The following is a 24297-nucleotide window of genomic DNA, read 5'->3' on the forward strand; positions in this document are numbered from 1 at the left end:
GAACTTGGGGATTAAAATTCCACATGTCTGGAATCGATATTCTATGCTGGTGTTATAATTCACTTTTCGAGAGAGAGGACGTAGCTCTCTGAATTCTTGGGTGAAGTAAATCACATATCTACGGGATTAAGGGGATTTCCCTGCTTATAAATCGCACCCAGCAGTGGGTGGGTAGAGGGTGTGGAGGAGGATGGTTGGGGGGGGCAGAGGAATGGAGGCTCTGAGTCCCACTGGAGACCCTCGATCACAGCATTTCACGGGAGGCCAGCACACCAGAGTGAGCATCAGACCGGTGTGATTTTTCTGACGAGAATGACACAAAAAGGTGGCCTGGAGTACTTGGGTTGGCAGAAGCAGCCAGAAATGACTCTAAAGTCAGGCAGGCTGTTTAGGTAAGCACCATAAACAGCTGGGCCCCCTTTCTGACACCAACATTAGCTACTGCATCTTAAAAGAAAACAAAATGGACAGATTTACAGGATATTTTTTTTCCCCTTAGACTTGCTACCGAGTGTGAGTCTCTGCTCATTTTGTTCTGCTTTGCGGGGACAAATTTGGATCAATGACCTTGAATGTATCAGGCTCTTTCACACGGGGCAGAGCCAATTTGGACTGACTCCCAGCTAGTGTCCTTCACCCTTTCCCCTTCCTCACGGGCCCTCACAGACACTTTTTCCTTTGGGGAGAGAAACCCTGGCAGAAGCTCTTAAGAGCTGGCAGGAGGCCCGTGTCCCCGGCGGGATCACTGGAGCTTCCCTGGACTACAAGTCCAGGGAGGGCCAAGACTGGAAGTGAAATGCATTTCTTGTTGTCAGCCTGTTCCCTAATGGGTAACAGTTGATGTCGCAGAATCAGCCTGATGATTTGGCATGATTAGAAGGCGCCGCTTCTTAGGCGGGCCTGGGGATCATGGCTTGAGTGTGGAATTAGCTCTCAGCCCTCCAGGGAGGGAGCCAAACCCCGCTAGAGAGAAGCCCCCACTCCCGCTAAGGAAGCAGAGGTAATAACTAATAACCTTCCCTCCGCCCCGCCTTCCCCTAACCTTGTCGTGAACCGTGGTTGTTTTGTTCAAAGAAGTGCCCGTGCAACCAGGCTCACTTTAATGAAAAGCAGACCCTTGCTCACCGTTGCCCCTCCTTGGGCAACAGAGATAAAAACCTAATGGCATGTCAGATCCTTGATGGCAAACTCGCCAGGAAAACAAAATTATCAGGGTAGAGCGGAGGCAGCGGACCGTATCTGCTTTTGTACCATAAAATAACATAACCCGATGACCCCCTCATTTGCTGAAGGGGCACCCGGCTGGAAACAGGGAGGCCTCTCACAAAAGTTCCCACTGCCTGTCACGGCCACAAGTCGGCTTCGAAACAACCTTGCTCCCAGCTCTCTTTTCTTCCCCTCCCCTCAGGCATCTCAGCCCTCATTTCGAATTTCCAAGGCACAAGCCCTTGATGACAACACGTTTATTACCACACAAATTGTGAGACTCTTGACAGGAAAAAGTCCTCAGAAGGTTTCCTGTGCAGACACACACACCCACTCACACACACTCTACTCCACACTGAAAAACAAAATTCCCAAACTATCTCTATCAGATAACAAAGTCAAAGAGTCCCTTACCTATCAGGTCACTGAAAGACTCTCTTGACAATTCACACAGTGATGTTTAATTGCATCCAAGAGATGTTTTGAAACAATGTCAGAAGTTGAAGAATGGTGAAAGTCCTTTAAGAACAACACTCTTGTCAGAAGAGCATAGTGACCTCAAGAAAAGTTTCCTGAGTCATGAGGCTGGCTGCCATGGCTACTTCTCTCTTTCTTCTTCTCTCCCTCCTTCCATCTGTCACAAACATTTATAGAGCACATATCATGAGCCAAGGTCCAAGATAGATTCTGGAGAAACATCCTTAAGCAAGACAGGAATGATCCCTGACTAATTTCTGACCACTCATCTGTAGCAGAGCTGCTTCTTGCCCCCCAACATCCAATATCACTTTCTTTCTCAATAATAAGATCCCCAATTTTTAGCTAGGCATGTGGGTCTCCATAACAAAAGAGACATGTCCCAGCCTCCCTTTCAGCAAGGTGCAATCATGGGACTAAGTTCTAACTAATGGGATGTAAGCAGAAGTATTGTGTGACATTTCCAGGAAGTGTTATTAAAGCGAGGGAAGTGTATAATTTCCTCCATCTTCCTCCTTGTGGGTTGGAATGTGGATATGATGGCTGGAATTCAAGCAGCCATATTTTACCATGAGGTAGAAGTCATGAATGGCTAATGGTAGAAGAGCAAGGTAGAGCCTTCAATTGTAGAATCACTTTGGAAAACCGGCAATCTCCTACAAAATTAAACATGTACCTATGCTATACTCAGCAATTCTACGCCCACTCATTACCCAAGAGAAATGGAAACCTATCTCCACACACAGATTTGCACACAAATGTTGGTATCAAATTTTTTTCATAATAATTCCAAACTGGATAAAACCTAAATGTCCATCAACAGGTGAATAAACAAATTATGGTGTATTCATACCATGGAAGACTAATAAGCAATAACAGAACTACTGATACAGCAACATCAGTGAATCCCAAAAGCATTATATTGAGTGAAAGAAGCCAGAAACAAAGGAGTAGCTACTGTATGACTCCATTTATATGGAATTCTAGAGCAGGCAAATCCATTCCTTCATGATAAATGTCAAATCACCTGGAGAGGGGCACAAGGAAACTTCAGAGCCTATGGAAATGTTCTCTTTTGGTTGGGCAGTTAATTACATGGTGCAAACATTTGTCAAAATTCATCAGGATCTGTGTATTTCACCGCATGCAAATTATACAATAGTAATGACAATGATATTGATAACAATAATAGCCTGGTCCTTTTGACTTTGTCATGCCACCTTTTCAGCCCTCAACCGTCCACCTCTGAACCTGATTTATTATGAGAGAAAGAAACTTCAGCCAGTCTTCTTTGGCATTTTCTATCACTTTTAGCTAATCCTGTCTTGACAGCACTACATCTTCTCCACGCCAGTCACTGGTCATGCAGCTGATTCCTCTCTCTGCTCTGAGTGGTAAAGTCCACAAGGGAGTAGGTCCCAGGAGCTATGACACAGGTGGAATTTGACAGCAAGGTTAATCCAAGTGCCACAGTTTTGAAAAGTCTCACTCCAGCCCTTGTTCCAGGATTCCCCCAGCCTGAACACACAGCCAAGTCTCCTCACTCATTCTCAGCCCACCCAGGAGAGTAGAGCATTGCAGACTCCGTGCCCTCACACCTGGTAGCCCATTTGGCAAGCAGGATCCCACCTCGTGAGGTTCACTTTGGTCAGCCGATTATTCTTGAATGCCGGTACCAGGACTATTCTTAGCACACTGTCAATCCCCAGGAGACTCTGAAGATGCACGCGGCTGAGTAACAGCTGCATCGCAGCTATTACCAATGCCATTATCATCATCATTATTCAGAGATTCAGCTTTTGTGGTATGCCAATCAGGGGATGTTTGGGGGCCTTTTCCATAATTGGAAGAACCAGTCCAGGGCACATGTGAGTTTCCATTCAGAGTGGGTGTGACCTCACGGGAAGCATATTTTCTTGTACATAGCTGGGGCTGGCATTTCTGGTCCAGTAGGCAACTGCCTGTGTGGAGGGATTTCAGATTGATCTTCTGTCCTTCTCTCCTATCTTGCCCAGTCCTGCCACCTCTGTCCCATCAAGTAGTCCCCTCACCAGCAACCACAAATTCTACAATTAGGGATTCATTCCTTTGACTTTACATTTTCTCTGCCATTAAAATGCAAATCCTCCTGCTAGCTTTCCAAGAGTTGTATTTTCTTTCTTTTTTTTTTTCATTTTTCCCTTTTAAAATAAGGAGGTAGAATACATAAAGGGCCTCATGAGAGGGTATTATGGTGGAAGGAAGAGCATGAAGAAAAGGGAGATGGGGCAAGGTCAGGAGCACAAAACAGCAAGAATGGCGAGCACTTCCTGTGTTTCCAGCATGGCCTGGGTGTCGGCTCACATGATGTTATGAGAGTGACCCTCTTCCTGAAGTTTTCTTTAACAAACGCTTGGTGCATACTATACACCCAGGCACTGTTGCAACAGCTGTATGAAACTTAACTCATTTCATTCTCATGTTAACCCCAAGAGGTGAGTTTATTAGTATCCACAGATTACAGAGAAGGAAACCGAGGCACAGAGAGATTAAGTAACTTGTTCAAGGTCACATGGCTGGTATGTAGCAGAGCTGGGATCCCAATCCCTGCCAACTTGCTGCAGAGGCTGTGCTCATAAGAATTTTTATGTAACTATAAAAGAGCAGGTTATTGCTCTGCCATCATTGGATGATCTCAATTGCCCAGATATCTCCCTTTTTTTTTTTTTTTTGAGACAGGGTCTCACTCTGTCACCCAGGCTGGAGTGCAGTGGCATGATCTTGGCTCACTACAACCTCCACCTCCCGGGCTCAGGGCTCAGCCTCCCGAGTGGCTGGGATTATAGGTGCACACCACCACACCTGGCTAATTTTTGTATTTTTAGTAGAGATGAGTTTTCACCATGTGGGCCAGGCTGGTCTCAAACTCTTGACCTCAAATGATCCACCCCCCTCAGCCTCCTAAAGTGTTGGGATTACAGGTGTGAGCCACTGCGCCAGCCGATATCTTGCTTTTTTACTCATACAATATTTCTTTCAAATAGATACTATTGTAACTTTTTTACAATGAGATGTTTTCATTGTAAGAGTGCACCCACATATTCCCAGCATTTCACTTTCCTCCCAATGTACTTTTCCAAAGGAAAAAGATGTGGTATCTCTTTCCCTTAAAAAAAAAATGTATAAAAACAAAACACCAGGAAAATAACAAAAAACCCAACTAGTGGATGCTGTGCCATCAGCTCAGAGACAACCAGGACCCAGGGCGCATCCCCTCAGGCCTCTGAGATACATTTTCTGAGATTTTAGGGTGAGGGTTCTTAAACAACAAGAGGAGAGAAACCTAAAAATATTGTTCAACCTGGAGATGCCACAGTTGAAGAAAGGAGACACCACCCCGAGGAGCAGAGAGGACAAATATTGGAGTGTTTATGATGGGAGAAAAGCCAGTGTGTAGAACGGGTCTCTTGTGTTAGCTGTGGCAGCTGTGGAAGGTGCTGGAAGCTGTCGGCTCCAGCACTGGCACTTCTATAGACCTAGGCAGTTGGGAGCCTGCCAAGGCTGGGAGTGGGGGGTGACATTTTGGAGAACAACACCTGGAGCCTTTTTTCCCCAAGAAATAAAAACCATATGTGTAACCAAGGGGAAGCAGACCATTCCACAGATAATTTCCTATTCATACCTGGGTGGAATTGGAATCTTCTGTGAACTTTGTTCCTGCCTCTGTGTCCTTATGCTAATGACACTGGTGTTTCGTTGTTTGCAGAGGCCACAGGAAGGAATGGTTCATGCTTTGGAAAGATGGACCAGGTTTAGGCAGGGGTGAGACAGAAGCAAAAGGACACAAGCTCCTGGTGGGTGCAGGGAAAAGGCAGGACTCTGAACTGAATACAGGCCCTGCTCCAGTGATAGGAGTTCTGATGACCTCCATGGCTTCCTGCCCCTCTAGCCCTCTGCTCCCTTACTAACTGGGGCTGCCAATCTCTGACTTGACAGCCTGGCCTTTCTTCAGGGCCAGGGATCAGTCGAGGCCAATGTATCACTTGATCCTTCCCTGAAATGCCTCTGCCAATCTATAGCCACATCAGTTTAGCCTAGAGTCCCTCAGAACTTGCTACCAACAAAAACTTCTTTCCACCACGACCCTGTTACCCCTTCACACTCCCCCATTTTCAAGGCCTCTGCTGTCTGTTGCCACTCTCAGAATTCAGAGGGACTTTCTACTCCTTTTCGTAGGTGTTCTACTGCCCAGAGCCTGCCCAATCCAGTGTGTAAATCTCCTGTGGCCCAGATCCAACCTGTCCCATGCTACGGGAGCCCTCTTTCTAATTGAGGTCCCAGATGAATTGAACTCATGAGTGAATAGGCATCTATGTGCACTTTATCCCTAACCATCCTCTGAGATAGATACCATTGTTCCTGTCCAAATAACCTGGATACCTAGGCCTCAGAGATGTTAGGGCACTTGGTCATGAGCTATAGCAACCTTTCTCAAAGTGGGTTAGGTGGAACACTAATAGCATGGTGAAAAAGAGTCAGAAAACATCATTTGACATACTATGCATCCCAACTGTATTCAAGATGGACATACTCACTAAAGGCTCTGAGATCTGTCTCACATGTTTAAAAAGATTAACTGACATCCCCCGGCCACCTCCAACATCCCAACTCTTTTTCATCTTATTTAAAAAACGCAGCATTTCCCTAACTTATTTGACCATAGAACATTTTCCCCATGTAGCTTGTAGATTAAATTACCATACCACAAAAAATTCACTCCATCTCTCTAAATCTTCATGGGAAGAGTAAACTTCCTTGTCTCATAGATGAAAGTCTTGGCCATGTGACTTGCTTTGCCCAGTGGGATGAAGGTGGGGATGATTGTGTGCCAGTTTCAAGCCTAGGCTTTAAAAAATATTGCATGCTTCCATTTGCCCTTTTGTGACTTTCTGTGCTCAGTGAGAGAAGCACACCCCGGGGGCTGCTGCCCCACCATCCTGAGCCCTGGAATGAGACACATGGAATATAGCTGTCCCAGACAACCTGCAGATGCACAAGTGAAGAATAAATGCTGATCATTGTATGCCACTGAGGTTTGGGATTGTTTGTTACACAGCGTCATTATCAATGATGCTGATGCACCAATATACCAGTCCTATTTAATATGCTATAGAATTATAGCACTCAATGGAATCCTCTTTGGAAAATGCTGAGTTGAAGTCAGTAAATGGCCAATCCAGAGTTTCACTCAAGGCTTCTAAAGCCAAAATTCTAAGGCCTGCTTTTCTCACTGCATCAAGCTGACAGAGATGAGCAACATCTGCCTCCGAGGTTGAAAAAGCTGTCCTGAGACAGTGTGACTTTGGGGATTTTTTAATGAAACAAGAAATACATGGGATGGGGCAGGTGATGTTCATGGAGTCTCCAGGCTGGCACTCTGAGGCAGGTCTAGAGCCCTCAGGAAGGTGCACCAGAGGCAGGAAACATGTGCTGCTGTAGTCCCTCCCAGGCCAAATCCTTGGAAGCACTGCATCACAGAGGTTCTCATCTCAGACTCTTAGCACTGCTTTTGAGTTCTTTCTTTCCTTAAACCTGCAGAAGCCACATTATTTTCTGAGGTCCTTGTCAGTAGCCTAAATTCATACCAACTTGCTGAGTTCGTACAAAGTGCAGAATTGATGGTACAGAAAGACATTAAACAACCTACAACCCTTTAGACCATGTCAACAGATCATCCATAGCCTCCACTGAAGAAACATTTCATTAAATCATTGCAATTTCTCCCCAAAGAGTAGGAATGCCCTTCTATTTTTTAAAAACAGATGGAGGCCTGGCATGATTTTCATTCCAGCTGGGACAGTGGATTCACCTGAGCTGAACTCTAGAGAGGGTCAGTTAATCTTCATTCAAGAAATACATCTTGAGTACCCTAGGCCATGGAGAAGCTGGAATACATCATGTCTGCAGGGAGTGGGTACAATCCGAGCCCAGAGGGGAGAGAGGCAGACCAATGACAACTACAGTGCAATGTGCTGAAGGAGTGTCTGAGTCTGAAGGTTCTTTGTAGGCAGAAAAGTACCTATCAGGGGCCGTCCATATATGAAGGAAATTGTGAAGCCCCCCTCCACCCTAACAAATAGTGGCTATAGGGCTACCCTCACAGGTAAACTGGTACAATGTGCATAGAATGGGACTGATTCATAATATATGGGGTGAAGCTTCACCCTGTGATGGTGATTGGCTGACAGAAGAGTGAATGAGCTCCAAAATGCCAGCTTAAGCTGAATAGGGGTGTGCCCTTGGAGGCAGCCCTGGAATGAGATAGGAAATTAGGAAATGCTAAGTTAACAAATCAAATCCCTTGTCTCGTGCTCTGTTTGGAAAGACACTGTGAAAAGAAAGAGACTAATCAGCCGTGGAGGCTTCCAGAAAAGTGAGACCTAGAGGCAGAGGCCGGAGGGACCCACTGAATAACTCCAGGGGAAAGAGTGCCTTGGCTCAGGACCCTTGAGTGTGTTAGTTTCCTTGGTCCCTTAGCTAAGATCAGGGCTCTGGGACTCGGGTGACTTGAGCAAGGTAACCAGGGCACAGCGTGTTGAGGAGGCACTCACTGTCAGGGTTGTAGAAGTTCAGTGTTAGCACTTGAGAGTGAGTGCTTTCTTAAGTTTTGTGCCCTGGCTGTCTCACTGTCTCACCTGAGCCCTAGCCCTGGCAAAGAGGCTCAAAGCAGCAGATTCATGAGTGGAAGTTGTGTTTTGAATCTTGCCTCTGCCACTTATTATTTCTGTAATCTTGAGCCAGTTCCTTAACTCTCTCAGCTCCTGCTTCCCCTTCTGTGAAATAGGGATACAGTTTCAGTCTCACAAGGGGATGTAGGAGGATGATGCTTGCGGAGTACTAAATGTGCAGCCTCCAGTAAATAATTATTATTGGCTTGGAAAGATATCCTCTCCATGAGGGGAGAGTCCTTATTCAGCATTATCTGAGAGATGTCTCTTAATGTCATTGTAGTGGAGGCTGTGAAGTGCCACCCGGGTTTCCCTTCAGGACCACAGGACTGCTTCCTCCAGCTGCTGAGAGAGCCACTTGGCATAAAGGCCTCAGCAGTCTACCTCCTGCAGGAATTGCCTCAGCTGAAGAGAGCTACTTTGTCCAAAGTCCACTCACTTCCTGGGGCAGCCTACATCCAATGACTGGCCATGTAGGGGTATAAAGGCCCTGACCTCTTGCCCCAACTTGGGACTACTCTGAAGGGCCATCTCAGCTCCAAAGCCCCCAGGGTGTCAGCTGAGGCCTCTCAGTGGAGGGATTGTAGCCCAAGGTCCTCCTCTCCTCTGCTTTGCTTCCCTCACTCCCCTGAAGGCTCTCCTCCACAAACTTCTTGCATGTCATGTGGTAACTCATCTGGGGAGTCCACTCATGGGGGAGCACAGCCTGAGATAATCATTCCACCCCCTCCTTGTATTTCTGTGCTCACCTTATTAATCAGGATTGTTTTGGTTGTAAACTTAGGCAAAAAAAACCAATGCACCAGATCACAGAATCCCAGGAAAGTTGAAAGTTGGGGAGAGCAGGGAAACCATTGGTCTCCTTTCCACTATAACTCTTTCTCTGTGTGCATGTTACTCTGGCTCACCTGTAGACTGCTTCTACTACATGGTGAAATATGTGCCTGCTTAGAGCTTCCCAAATCTGCACCTTAAATTCCAGACCACTTGAGAAACACTGACTCATTTCTAGTTTAGAAAACTCCAGAGAAGACTTGTGATTGGCCCATCTTGGGTCAGGGGTCATCCTGAACCAATTAACAGAGCCCAGTAACCATGTTAAAAAATACTCACTCCCAAGGGAACTACCATGTTTTGGCAGTTAACAGACGAAGAAAAAAATAAGAGTTTGGCCGATAAAGAGAAAAGCACCCGCTAGTAGAGACTGTTGTCAGATTTTTGGTTGCCTGGCATCTGAACCCCTTCTCTCTGAATCTAGGTGGGAGGTAGAGCCCACCTGTCACTTGAGCAGCTAAAAATGCATGGCACTTATTGTAGCAGACACTGTTGTGCCCACGAATAAATGCTTGGCACTCACCATTCCTGTATATGCCAATATAAGCACGTGTAACTCTTGATACAGACAAGGTTAGATGGGCAGGGAAGTTGACTTCGCTCAGGAGTTAATGCCACCCTCAATCAATGATGGGTGGGAACTGGTCAATCAAAACTCCAGTTTCCCTGCCCCTCAGGTAGGATAACTCCAAGAGAATCTATACTATCTCCCAGAGGTCCCCAACAAGAATGAGCCCCAGTTGCCCTCAGTGGTGACACGCCTACAGTTTCATGACCTGTCCTTTATCAGCATCTCTCTTTTCCTATCTCAATACCCCACTTCTTACTGGTTCTTCCTGGAATCATTCCCAAGTAAATTATCCTTACCTCAGGATTTTTACCTGGAGAAACCCAAACTAAGACACTTGCCTTTTCAATTTTCCTGGTGGTCAGGCCACGCGTGTGTGATGTAGACTCAGCCAGTCAGATATACCTGCCATAGATTGGAATCGGCAGCTAGGAACAGTGGGAAATCCTTTCTGGCAGTAGCCATGGTGGCTATAACATGCAGATCCCAGCAGGCACCAGTGAACAAAGGAATCATGTCTGTCAGCCGTTGGCAGTACATGCTGGTGTTCCCACTGGCTTGGGTCTGCCTCCCCAGCTGCTCTCTGACCTCTACCTGCTTTTCAAGGCTAGTTCAGCAGTTTTACCAGCAACTTGGCAAATCACCTAATATTGCTTCAACAATTCCTTCAATGCTCCAATTAAGCCAGACTTTGTTCTAAAACCCAAGCTGCCATCAGCAAATATGGCCACCCATATCACTTGTTCATAGGCAGAGAATGTGATGTCAGGCTGGTGAGAAGGTCTGGCATCACTCTGCCATTAGTCTGATTAGTCATCATGGCTTCCATATTTAAGTCTCTGTTGAGCTGGATGAGTGAGTTGATCCATTCTCGGGGTGCTGAGAGCATCCGGTTTCCGAGGCTGCCTGGCTGAAGATCTGACTGCCACCCACGGTGGGTTCACCAAAATGCCACCTCAGAGGAGAATGAACAGGTTTCAGCCTGAGTGACCATCACATTCTTCCCAGACATCACTTTCCTGCATTCCTCAGAATCAAGGCCCTTCATATTTGAAAGAGCAGCTCCAAGATTCCCCCCACCATCACCGAATCAGAGCCACTCACAGGTGAGGTTCCCTTTTCAGAGCAACACAACAAGTGCAGAGAGCTGGGGAAAGGGCCAGTAGGAAAATCTGTGGATACTCTGTCCAGAGGAGAATAAGCACAGAAAGCCAATGTGCAGCTTTGAGCTACCACTAAAATCTCAGTGTGGAGAAGAGAGAAAAAAAAGGCAGATTTTTTCTTACTTTTCTGCCTTCTTCCTGGCCTTGATCAAATTAACATTGCTAAGTGCCAGTCTTGTCTGAACATATGCAGAAGAAACATTAGAATAGAACAGAGTAAGAATAGAATAGAATAGAATAGAATAGAATAGAATAGAATAGAATAGAAACAAGCTGAGTTCATGATACAGGCAAACAATACCATCTTGCTGCTTCATGATTCCTGCTTCAGTCTTCCCTTTCTTCCATGAAACAAATGCCCTGTAACTTTACCACCAGCAAAGAGGGTGAAAATAAGCAAAAAAAGTTCCCTTGTTGCCTCCAGGTGACTGTGGGAGGTAAGTCAGAAAGGCCCGCTTACGCTGAAGCCTCATTTACACACTGACACACTCCTCTCTTGTTAATATTTGCATTGAACAAGCCATTTTCTGTGCTGACATTTTGCATCTAGTTAAATGCCAGCAAATCCAGAGAGATGTGGCTTTGACCTGTGGTTCTGCCCTTTTGGACAAGCGTCTGATGCTATGGTACTTTCATTCTAATTTCTTATATTCCACATTTTGAATTATTTCATCTCTAATATTTTTAACTGGATGAAATGCTTCAGACTTAATATTATCTCTGCTGAATACTTAATTGAGAAATGTTGTTAAAAAGGCATTTGGCTTAAATGATCTAAGTGTATGCATAGATATTTCTTTTCCGACAGTAAAGTGGCTTTGAATGATTTTTGTTATTATTAGGAAATTAAAGAAACATTTGCCTTAAAATGTTTAGTGTAGTTTTTTTTTTTTTTGAGTGCATGGCTTTGCTAACCATGAGGGAGAAATTGCTATTGAGGATTTCAAAAGTCTAGGGAGACAGCAGGGTGTAGCGATGGAATTGTATGGGCTCTGGAAGAAAGAAATCTTCAAACCAGGCACTCTACTCACTACATCTTGGATATGAGGAAATGAGGTGCAGAGAAGTTAGGGGGCTTTCTACCTCTCATGGTGGTCCAAGGTTTTCAATGCCAGGTCTAATTCCATGGCTTCTCCATGGCTTTGAGTTGGGGATGGGGCGAGGACGCACTCCTCTTCCAGTTTACTCCACAAGCCCTGCTCTGTAGTTCTGAGACCACATTCTGTGGCCACAGCTGAGGGCGAGGAGGCATGGACAGTCAGCCAAGCTAAGTTCCTTCTAACACTTTGGCATTGGGACACAATTAGTTTAGTTGGTCTCCTTAGTCGGATGCTTGCTCCAGGCAGCAATGAACTACTAGTCTTATGCAGGAGTGTGTGTAGAAGCCCCAAGCCTGTAACCTGGTAGGTTAGGAGGCCCTGACCTCAGCTCTTATCCTTCCAGCTCTTGGCTGCCATTTCTTCTGAGATCTGCTTGTGCTGCATGACCTTGGGGCCTATGCCCAGCCTCAGCTTCTTTACCTAAAGGCTCTTTCCTTTAGCTAGCTCTGAGTTTTTTATTTTCTGAAATCAAGCAATCTCTGAATAAATAGTGTAGTCCTCTGAATTCCAGGAGAGTTACAAACCAAATTGCTCTAAAGCAGTTCTATTTTCTTAGCGACTTTCATCCTAAAAGATATGTTTTCATCAAAAGAAGAAAAGGGTTTTTTAATAGATAAAGTTTCATGTGTTTTGGTTCACGAAACTTTAAAATTTTGGTCAGGCCGTAGAATTCAGGCTTTCAAAACCCAAGAACAATGTGGAAATTCTCCTTTAAATCTCTTTTATGTTCCTTTTCCTTTCTTGGTTCTGAAGAATTTCTCCCATGCTTACATTCTGGTAACTCCAAATTCATAAGGTCTGTACCTTGGCTTCCTATTCCATACATTCAATCATTCAATCAATAATTTATTCATTCAACAAACCCTCATTACCTACTAAGCACCTGGTATTGTATTATATGCTGTGAATTCAGAGATTAGTAGGAAAATTTCTTCAGGGTACTCAGTTATTAGGGGAAGCAGACACGAAATTGCTGAGTATAGCAGAATAAAAGTGCTCTGGTGGAGGTGGTTACAAGGTTGTCTGGAAGCACACAGAAGGGGCCTGAGACATGGCAGTTACCTCACTTATCTGAGTAGAGCTGGGGGAAGGTAGGAAACACCTCCAAGAAGTGAAGCTTGAGCTGAGGCTTGATGGTTAAGTATGTCAGTTCTTTGGAATGTCAGTATGGGAAGCAGACACCTAGATGGAATTAGACACCTGTGAGGGATACATGAGGGATGCAGGAGGAGGTGAGGAGGGCCTTCAGACAGAGAGGCAGGTGTAACCCTGTGGAAGGAGAGGGGAAGGAAGAAGGGGTGGTTTGGGAGAGCCTCAGCTGGCAGCACAACTCTGAGAAAGTCTCAGCCAGGTTGATGGGAATCCCCAGAGCACAGACTGCCCATCAGAGAGGTCCCATGTAAGACAGGAATGACCCAGGACTAGTCCTGACCACCTCTCCTCCCTGTGCTTTGTCATGGGTGGGAACAGCCTGGAGAGAGGGTTGCCCTGGCAGGAATTCTTCAGTGGATCCTGAAGGTGTGGCACTCGGAGGCTGTCAGACAATTACATTACTCCCAAGGCATTTTCCGCTGAAGGGAGGTCTGGGCAGTGCCTTCCCATGGCTGCCACACTAAATGAAGCCTACCCTGGTGGAGAAGATGGAGAAAGATGTTTCCAGCAGGAATGAATAGCATGAGCAAAGGCCTGATGGCAAGAGTGAGCACGACAAAAGAATACACAAAGGAGAAAGGACAATCTTTTTAATAAGTGATGCTGTGAAGACTGGATATCCACATGCAGAAGAGTGAAATTAGACCCTTATCTCACACTATACACAAAAATCAACTCAAAATGGATGAATGAAAGGTTCCAATGTAAAACCTGAAACTATAAAACTACTAGAAGAAAATATAGGGGGAAAGCTTCATGACATTAGTCTGGGCAAAGATTTTTTCAGTATGACCCCAAAAGCACAGGTAACAAAAACAAAAATAGACAAATGACATTGCATCAAACTAAAAAGCTTCTACACAGCAAAGGAAACAATTAACAGGGTGAAGGGAGAAAATATTTGCAAACCATAATCTAATAAGGAGTTAATATTCAAAATACATAAAAATGCAAACAACTTAATAGCATGAAAACGAATACCTCTATTAAAAATGAGCAAAACAGCTGGGTGCGGTGGCTCACGCCTGTAATCCCAGCACTTTGGGAGGCTGAGGCAGGTGGATCATTTGAGGTCAGGAGGTTGAGACCAGCCTGACCAACATGGTGAAACCCTGTCTCTACTAAAAATACAAAAATTAGCCCGGCGTGGTGGTACACACCTGTAATCCCAGCTACTCGGGAGGCTGAGGCAGGAGACTTGCTTGAACATGAGAGGCAGAGGTTGCAGTGAGCTGAGATTGTGCCACTGCACTCCAGCCTGGGCGACAGAGTGAGACTCCGTCTCAGAAAAAAAAGAAAAAAAAGGGCAAAATGCCTGTATAGACATTTATTAAAAGAAGACATACAAATGACCAATAGGTAGATGATAAAATGTTCAACACCACTGATCATCAGAGAAATGAAAAATCAAAACTGCAATGAGATATAATCCTACAGCTGTTAGAATGGCTACTATCAGAATACCCAAATATAACAAATGTTGCAGAGGATGTGGAGAAAAGGGAACCATCTTACACTGCTGGGGGGAATGTAAATTAGTACAGCCATTATGGAAAACAGTATGGAGTTTCCTCAAAAAAACTAAAATAGAATTACCATATGATCCGGCAATCCCACTGCTGGGTATATATCCCAAGGAAATGATATCAGCGTATCAAAGAGATGTCTGAACTTCCATGTTTATTGCAGTGCTATTCACAATAGCCACGTATGGAATCAACGTTAGTGTCCATCAACAGATGAATGGATAAAAGAAATATGGTATACATACACAATGGAATACTATCCAGCCTTAGAAAAGAAAGGAATCTTGTCATTTGTGACAACATAGATGAAACTGGAAGACATTATGCTAAGTGAAATAAGTCAGTCACAGAAAGACTGCATGATCTCACGTACATGTGGAATCTAAAAAAGTTGAACTCCTAGAAGCAAAGAGTAGAATGGTGGTTACTGGGGGTTGTGGGATTGGGGAAATGGGGAGATGTTGGTCAAAGGGTACAAAGTTTCAGTTAGACAGGAGGAATAAGTTCTGGAAACCCAATGTACAGCATAGGGACTATAGTTAGCAATATTGTATTGTATACTTGAAATTTGCTAAGAGAGTAGAACTCAATTATTCTCACCCAAAAAAGGCAACTGTGTGAGATGATGGATATGTTAATTAGTTTGATTGTGGTAATCATTTCATAATGTATACATGTATCAGAACATCACATTGTACACATTAAGCATATACAATTTTTATTTGTCAATTATACCTCATTACAGCTAGAAAAAAGAAAAAAAAAGAGTGAGTGTGGCAAGCTTGGGAGAATCACAGGTAGTTCAGTGGACCAGAGGGAAGTTTGACTTTAAGCTTAATATAAAGGGATTGACTGAAAGCTTAAAAGAAGGAGAGTGATAGAGTCAAATCTCCTTGACTGGAAGTTTATAATGTCCATTGAAGCTGGGTTGTGCGATGGACACTTTCAGCCCCCAAATGTACCATCTCTTCCTTAGGACTAAAGGTGTCTGCCAACTGGATGGGGAGACTCACACACTACTATCGTATATTGAGTACCCAATTTGTACCTGGCACTATGAAGCCCCAGTCCTATAGTAACTCATTTAACCCTTTCAACAATCCTGTAGAGAAGGTCCTGTTATGTCCTCATTCACAATTGTGGAAACTGAGGCACAGAGCGATGTAGTAACTTGCCCAAGGGCACACAGCTGAGAATCCTGGGACTGAACACACTCTGTCCCCAAGCCTCCACTCTCAACCAACATACTCATCTTTTTTCAAAATGTTGTCTCTCTAGAGAGGCATACAAGTGAAAAATTGTCCCATAAGCATCTCCCACTCGCTCCCATCAGCCTATGTAAGAAGGCTGCTTAGAAATGTGAGGGGGTTATACAGATGTGTGTAGGGGTGGGGGGGTCATCTGGAGGGAAACATAGTGTTTTTTCTCCTCCTAGGTTCCACTTCCCACAACACCTCTGCCACCAACCAATTGAGGGTCTTCAGAAGAAGTGTTCTTATCTGTGCAATAGAACCCGCCAGAAGGGGCACCTGGCCACCCTCTTCAGAGGCCTGATCCTGTGCTGCAGAAACCTATGGACCTGCTCAACCTGTGCACTGGAATTCTAGGGATAGCCTGAGCTCTCCCTAGGAGGCTGGGAGCATTCTCCAGCAGAGACCAGCAACTGCCTCCTGCCTGGAGAATCTGGAAGGAGGAAGGGCGGCTGGAATCACTTGTGATGGCAAGTGAGGGAGAGATGGCAGAAAAGGGTAGCAAAACTGCACTCCTAGGACTTGGAATGGCAAGGGTGAGTGAGCTTCCAGAGACCAAGTGACTTCTGTAGAAGGTAACTGGGCTGGCACTGTTTCAAAGAGTCCCTACCCAAGAGAGCTGCCTGCTAGAGTGAGGGGTCCCAGCAGAGAGAGGTTGTGGGGGTGAACCCAGACTGGGCAGGAGTTGAGAGGGTGCCTTGTTACTGTACAGTCCTATAGTAACTTATGTAAACCTCACAACAATCCTATAGGGAAGCTCCTGTTAGGCCCGCAACAGAGACAGTGCAGTGCTAAGGATGTTTCAAGGCTTCCCAAACACCTGTGGAAATGCCCCAGGAGGGGGCATCATTTGGGAGTCTTCCTAGAGACAGCCAATGATGGGATTATTACAGAGTGGACAGGGAAGTATGACTGTACTCTTCTCCCACCTCTCTGCTCAGACTCCAATGTGTCAGAGAAGACAGGAAGACCAAGAAACAGCCAAGGAGAGGGGCTGAGGAATGAGAGATGGAGGAGGCAACAGATTGTCCTTCCCATTGCCAAACCTTAGGCAGGGCCTGAGGGGATCGGACTGGGCAATTGAATTCGCAGAGGTTCCTGGAAGGTATGGGTGCTGAGTAAGATGTCAAGGGATAGCGAAGGGGGAGCTGATGGTGACAGGTGCAAATGCAGGTGTTGGAGCAACAGTCTGTTTCCTATTACTACCCCATCAACTTCAGTCCATGTAACAGGCTAGTTTTACATGCATCTACGGACCAGCCACATATACATTTAGTCCTTTGAGGACACTGAAGCTCAGAGAATTTAGGGTACTTGCCCCAAATCTTTAAATTCAAATCACTTCCTTATTGGTCAACTTCATAAATTTAGGATTTTTTTATGTCATAAAATAGGAAATGACCACACTTACGGTGTCAGTGCAAAGTCTAGTGAGGCTCTGAGCAGGAGTGGGAAGGGACATCTGGCCATGGGCCCCTCCTGTGGCAGGGGGGCTGTAAGGTTGGAGACAGTCTAATTGCCACCCTGATGACTTAGCCTCAGCTGAGGATGGGCATGTGGACACATAGAATGATTTCACCTCTTATTTTCGTGGCGACTGATGCCAGTGAGCAGTCAGTTGTGGGAGAGGCACGGCAGGGAGGGTGCTGTGTAGAATTCACAGCATGCCTGGAAGCTACCCACTCTCCCACCCACCTTAGCAGGCTCCAGGGAGAACAGCCTTTGCCTTCCCACATTCCCTTTAGGTTCCTCTGTGATCTGTTATGATCCACAGATGTGCACACACACACATATGCACACAAATGCTAACACGTGCACATGCATGTACAACCATGAATACATGAACACACATGTACATGTGCATGCACATGAGCACAAACACATGCACACATAAATGTCTACAAACTGGCGTGCACACATGCAAATGCAGACCCACATGCCCGTATACATGCACACACATATGCACGCAGACACATGTGCATACAGCACACCCCAAAGACAGACACACACACGTGCCCCCACACCCAGGAATGCACACACATGCACAAGCATACATGCATGCATGCAAGATGCTTTTTGTAGCAATCTAGAAATCAGTTTCATGACCCTGTAGACGTACCTCCTCTATGAGTCAAGGTGGCATAGTAAGCTCAGAAGGAATATTTTCCTTCTTGAGATAGGTGGGTTTCCCCTGAGGAAATGATTCAGAACAATGTTTCCTTCCCAAATCAGAACAAATCAGAAGGGAAATTTTATGCCAAAATTCTTGTTTTCTTGACATGGAGACAAGTGAAGCAGCCCCCTCATCCCTTTGTGCCCTTGGCTCCTCTACCTCATAGTGCCTGATGCGTGCAGCTGCATGGCTCCAGGCCCTGGCTGGATGGGTGCCCTCTCACAGGGCTCCATCATGAGCCAGACTGGGTAGCCACCCTGCAGAGAAAGACCTGGACAAATGTGTATCCTTACTGAGCATGGTTATTTGATCCCTGTTCTAGCTCATTCCTTCTCCTGTTCTTAGGACTACTTAGGAATTGAATGTGCTGAGACTTCCTCTCAAAGGAGCTCCTCTTTCTTAAATGAATCCAGGAGAGAAGTTCTGAAGATTGTGGTCTATGCTAAAGGAATGCAGACATTTATAAATGGTCATCTGCAGTGAATGAACCAAGTCCAAATGACAGTCAAGGAGAACTGTAAACATAGGAAAACAGGGCCGAATGCACACTTCCAGGGAAGGAAGAGAGAGAGAGAAAGAGAAAGAGAAGAGAAGAGAAGAGAGAGAGAGAGAAAGAGAGAGAGACAGAGACTGACTTCTGGAATCAATCAAGGGAAGTCTGGAAATGGTGGATGAATGGAACAGAAATCCCCAAGCCAAGTGTGAACAGGTGACAGGCCTCTCTCAGGCCAAGGGGCTAGACTCTGTAGCCAAGCACTGAGCACCAAATGTGAACATGATAGAGTTGTCAGTCAAAAGAAACTGCTTGCCTATTGTCTAGTAAGCTGCACCTTGAACAACCAGCTGGAGTGGTGGTTCTGGAGTAGCTGCCTCTTCTGGCCTGGAATGCATATAAACACCACGAAAAAGGCCCAGAGCTGGGCTGGCAAGGAGTCTTTCCCTGGGGAGAGTAGACCACCCACACCATTTGGGAGACTACTTTAGGCTCATCCAGGAGGCCTTTTGATGTGTCTGTTATACTGAAGATAGTGTTTTGAGGTCCCCAAGCTTTCTTTATGTTGTTGGCTGTCATAAAAAACAAACATCAGGGAAGAGAAAAACTGTTTTAACTCAAGTAATAGCCTAAGACTAAAAATGAAATAAATTCAGGGTTATTAACAAGAATCTATCAGATCTTCTGCTAAAAGAGAAAAAGAGAGAGTGAGAGAGAAAGAGAAGGAGAATGGGAAAGTGGGGGAAGGGAGAGAGGAAGAGAGGGATGAAAAGAGAGAATGGAGGAAGGAGCGAGGGTGAAGGAAGGAGAAAGAAAGGACTATGAGAAAAATCAGCACAGATCATCTTTGGTGTGTATTAAAAACAATATAGGAAGTTTTTATGCCCATAAAAACTGCCTTTTCCCATTTGTGTTGACTATGTGGCCCTCAAGGTCTAGTGTTATATTCTCTCACTTTTGATAAACACATGGTAGCAAGATACAAAAACAAAAGCAAGAAAAAAACCAATATAGCCATGTGGATAAAGGAGTACTAATATTTAATTTCAATGTTAAGGGCAATAGGGCTGGGTAGGGACTGTGGCTAATTGGTACATATCGATCCTATCTAAAGGGGGAAGTCACCATTCAGCACCAGGCTGCTGTTGCCTTGAGTGAATGCAGAGCTTATATTGCCAGATCTGATTTGTAAGAGATACTAAAAATTCAGTTTTATATGAAATCTCCAACTTTTAAAGTATTGAACCAGTTCTTTGTAAAGCCCATGTCAGGCTCCATTTATATTGGGGACTTCTGGTATGTCACCTGAGCCCTGAAAGGACAACTGAAATATTAAAAGTGTGACATCCATTACTCTTCTCAAATGCTCCACTCCCCACCCACTCCCCAGACATAGTAGCAGAAACAGGTTGGTGTTTTAGATGTTGGCATAATCAGGACTTTTAAATTAAGTAAAATAAGCAAAGTGTTTTTCTTTTTTAAACACTGTAGCCATGTTTAAATATGTCCCCCATATTCTTTGGCACTCTTCCCATTGCAAGGTGGCATCTATTATGCCCTTTCCTCTAGAATCTGGGTGGGCTTGTGACTGCTTTGAACAATTGATTATGGAGAAACTGATACTATGTGACTTCTAGGCTGGGTCACAAAAGGTTATGAAGCTTCTGCCTGATTCCCCTGGAACGTTTCTTGAATGCTTGTTCTTGGAATGTTCAGCCTCTCATGATCCTCAGGACAGTCTCAGAACCCAGTATCCATGCTGAGAGAAGCCTGAGCCCTGTAGAGTACTCATGCTGAGGCACTCTACTGGACAGCTCCAGCTCAGCTCCCAGTCAACAGCCAGCCACTGGTCTAGAATTGCATCCTCCCACTTTTGAAAAAGACATGATACCAAGATAAATGTTTTTCTGACTAAAACGAAAACAAAAGCAAGAAAAAATCACGGAAGTCCAGCCTTGTTGAACCTCCAGAAGACTCCAGCTCCAGCCATCACCTGGCTATGATGGCTGGAGAGATCCCAAGTGAAAAACATCTGGCTGAGTCCACTCAATTCACAGAACCTAAGAGACAATAACATTGTTTTAAGTCTCTAAGTCTTAGGGTGGTTTGTTAAATAGCAACAGTAACTGGCAGAAGCATCTACTCTAGTCGGTATAAGCATGAAGGGCTAGAACGAGATCCCTCCAGCACTGCAGCCTCACTTAGTGCTTGACTCATTGGCATTTGTTGTGTTCTTGCCCCAATTCTCATGGCGCTGGAGGGAGGGGCAAGGCATTCCGCAGGAAACCTAAGCATCAGCTAGCTGGGAGGGCTGCCAAGCAGGCTAGGGGAGCCCCAGCTTGGAGCAGCCTCCACGTGAGGCAATTAAAATGTGAAGTGTAACCTTTAAGGAAAGAGCCTGACTTTACCTTTGCATCTTGGAGACTTGGGATGCAGAAGACCTGTCAAGTCCTGTCCTCTCCCCACCCCCCACTCTCTCCCCAGCCCTGATCACGTTTCTGTCTTATGTTTGGACACAGGACTCAGACTTATGTACACATGGAGAATAGCGTCTGGCGCCAAGAACGCAGAGCGGCTGAGAACTGGTGTTTTTCCTCTTAGGAAAAAAAATGACAGGGAAAGAAAGAAAAATAGGAAAGAAGAAAGGAAGAGAGAGAAGAAGGAAAAAAAGAGGGAGGGAGGGAAGGAAGGGGTAGGAATGGAAGGGAAGAGGAAAAGAAGGAGGAAGAGGAAGAGATGGAGAGAAGAAAGGAAGGAAGGAAAAAGGAGGGAAGAAAAGGAAAAAAGGGAGGAAGGGAGAAAAGGAAGAAGGGAAAGAAGGCAAAAAGGAAGAAGAGAGGAATGGAAGGAAGAAGGGAAGGGAAAGAGGGAGACAGGTAAAGAGGGAGGGAGGGAAATAAGGAAGAGGGAGAAGGAGGGAGAAAAAGGGGGAGGAGTAAAGGACAGAAGAAGGAAAGAAAGAAGGGAGGGAAGGGAAAATAGAGGAAATGAAGGAAGGTACAGGGAAGGGGAAAAAGGAAGAAGAGGAGGAAAAGAGGGAGGGGAGAAGGAGGAAAAAAAGGAGAGAGGAAAGAAGGAGGGAGGGAGGGAAGGAAGACAGGAAGGAAAACCAAACGTCGAGGTAGCACTGTGTGTTTGGATTTCTTGCTTTACTGAAGTATTACCTTCATCAGAAGCAGATGGACTGAATCACATCAAAGTCTACCTAGGCAGGAAGCATTGTTTTAATTTACCCAGGTCACGGCAAATATATTGTCATTCAGCATGTGAAACTGTTTGAACTTACAAGGAGTAACCCAGCAACAGCAATTACCCCACGTGTCTGTTGTGCTCTGATGATACAAACGCAACTGGAATGGAGTCTCATAATTTCACAAGGTGACAAAAAATTGAATTCTGATGTTTCACCTCCACCTGAGAATGAGCAGGGAGGGGCTGAGAGGCCAGCTGAATACACAAATTCCTTGGGCCCACGGGCACTGTACAGAGGCCGGCTGCACTGGGGCAAGCTTGCCCTCCTCTCAACCTCAGGCCGGCAGCCAATGCAGAGCAGCCCCACCGCGGGCTTTTGTCTGCTGAGAGCACACCCCCTGCATTTCTTATCAGATTTACTGTGACAAGGACCTGGAGAAAAGTAAGATGCTGGTAAGAGCTCATCAATTCAGACCCCACTATTCAGAAATTTGGATTTATTTTTTTGTCACGGAGAACTAGAACTGATGTGAATCTTGGCATTATCCTTGAAAAAAAAATCATTCATAATAACACAACAATAATATATAACATTTACTGAGTTCTGACTCTGAACGAGGTACTGTCTGGAGTGCTGTTCGTGGATGTCTCATTTAATCTTCAAAGCAACCCTGTGAGGAAGGTCTTATTATTCTCTCCATTTTGCAGGCGATTACTGTGAGGCACAGAGAGGTCAAGGCCTGCCCAAGGTCACACAGCTAATGAATGGGAGAGCCTGGATTGAGAACCCCAGCAGTCTGATTGATGCCAGAGCCATATTCTCAATCACGCTTTGAAAGGCAACTCCCAGCTCGGTCAAGAATTCAGATTGTTTCTACGGACCTGAAAATCATTTTAACAGTACCCATTTCTGTTGCTAAAAAAAAAAAAAAAAGACAAGACAGTGACCCAATCGATGATTCTTATCCATTCATTAAGTCAAAGTTGCTCCTTGACCATCCTGTTAGCCCTCATTTCATGCATGTGAAATGAATAAAACTTCATTTTGTTCAAAAAGACCCTTGGACTCAGACTTCCTATGCTTTTAGGTGGGCTTTCTTACTATTATTCAAAATCACCGAGGTTTTTCTCAAAGACTTCGGAGACTAAACTAATCACAGCTGCCTTTGAGGGGATCACCAGGGATGGGATGTTTCAAAGCGCCATCTAGATTGGCAATCAGGGGACAGCCCGTGTCATCAGCTGCCGACTCCTAGGGCAGCTCAGCAACGGGGCTGAGAGCCCTTGACTCCCACTTCTGTTGATAGGCACAGTTGGTGGCCTCTGGCGTTTGGCTGGAACCCAGTAGCTGGAGAGATTCTTTGAGCTGGAGTAACCAACAAGGAGCCGATGGAGAATACAGGAAAGAGCAGAGGAATTTGAGGTCCTATATTTGGCACAGACAAGAGCTGTTTCTGGGTTATAAAATGTTTCTGGGCCTGTGTTTCGGGGCAGGTGTGGAGGAAGGAAGATGGCTCTCTCACCGTCTCTGGGAACAGATGGCTGGGCCTTCCCTGCAAGCAGCCGGCTTGCCAGCTGATGCTACAACATACTGGCTCTAAAACCCTGGCAGGGCAGGCTGAGGCTACCTGGATTTTTTAAAACCAAAAATTCCCCACTCCTCAGCTATGTGAAAAGGCAGAAAATGGCATTGTCCTGTACAAAAATCACAATCACAAAACCCCCAAACCATGCACAAAATAAACAAACAAAAACACTTGAACCAAAAACCTTTCAGAAAACAGGAATGGGAGAGAATCTGCCCACAAGCCATGAAAGGTTTCCCTTAAACCATTTTACTTTGGCAGAAAAGAGGAACGTCGAGATTCTCAGAACTATATGGCATTGGGGATCATCTAGTTTGGGGTCTAGAGTTGCCAAATATTTTTCTAGAGAACATAAATAGTCATGTTTTCATGCAAAAGTTCATGATTTTGAGAAGTTTATTCAATTTAAAAATTTTTTAAAAGCCATGAAGGCCAAACAAAATCCACCCAAGTACCTCATTTGGTTCTCAGGTCTTTAGTTTGCAACTTTTGAAGAGCCTTGGGCTCTTGCAGAGATGGAGAAACTGAGATGGGGAGAGGTGAAGAGGTTGTTACACTGGAGAGCAGCAGATGGCTTACCAACATTTGGTCTGTAGCAGATACCATCAGCACCCCACCAGTGCCCCTCCCTGTTTCCCAATTCGGTTGGTTCCCTCTAACCCTCAACAGCCAGTGTCTGCAGATCTATGCCCAAGGATATTTTCAAAACTGTGAAAAGTGGCTTTCCCTGTGAAAGCTGGAAGCACTGAGGAAGTAATATCCCCTGGAAGCAGCTCACAAGAAGTGACTATGGGGGTTGGTGTATAAATGCCCCACCTCCCTCACCCCTTAGATGGGATAACTCTGAGGCACATGCTCTACACCCTTTCC

The sequence above is a fragment of the Nomascus leucogenys genome, chromosome X (assembly GCF_006542625.1).
Source record: "Nomascus leucogenys isolate Asia chromosome X, Asia_NLE_v1, whole genome shotgun sequence".
Taxonomy (NCBI): Eukaryota; Metazoa; Chordata; class Mammalia; order Primates; family Hylobatidae; genus Nomascus; species Nomascus leucogenys.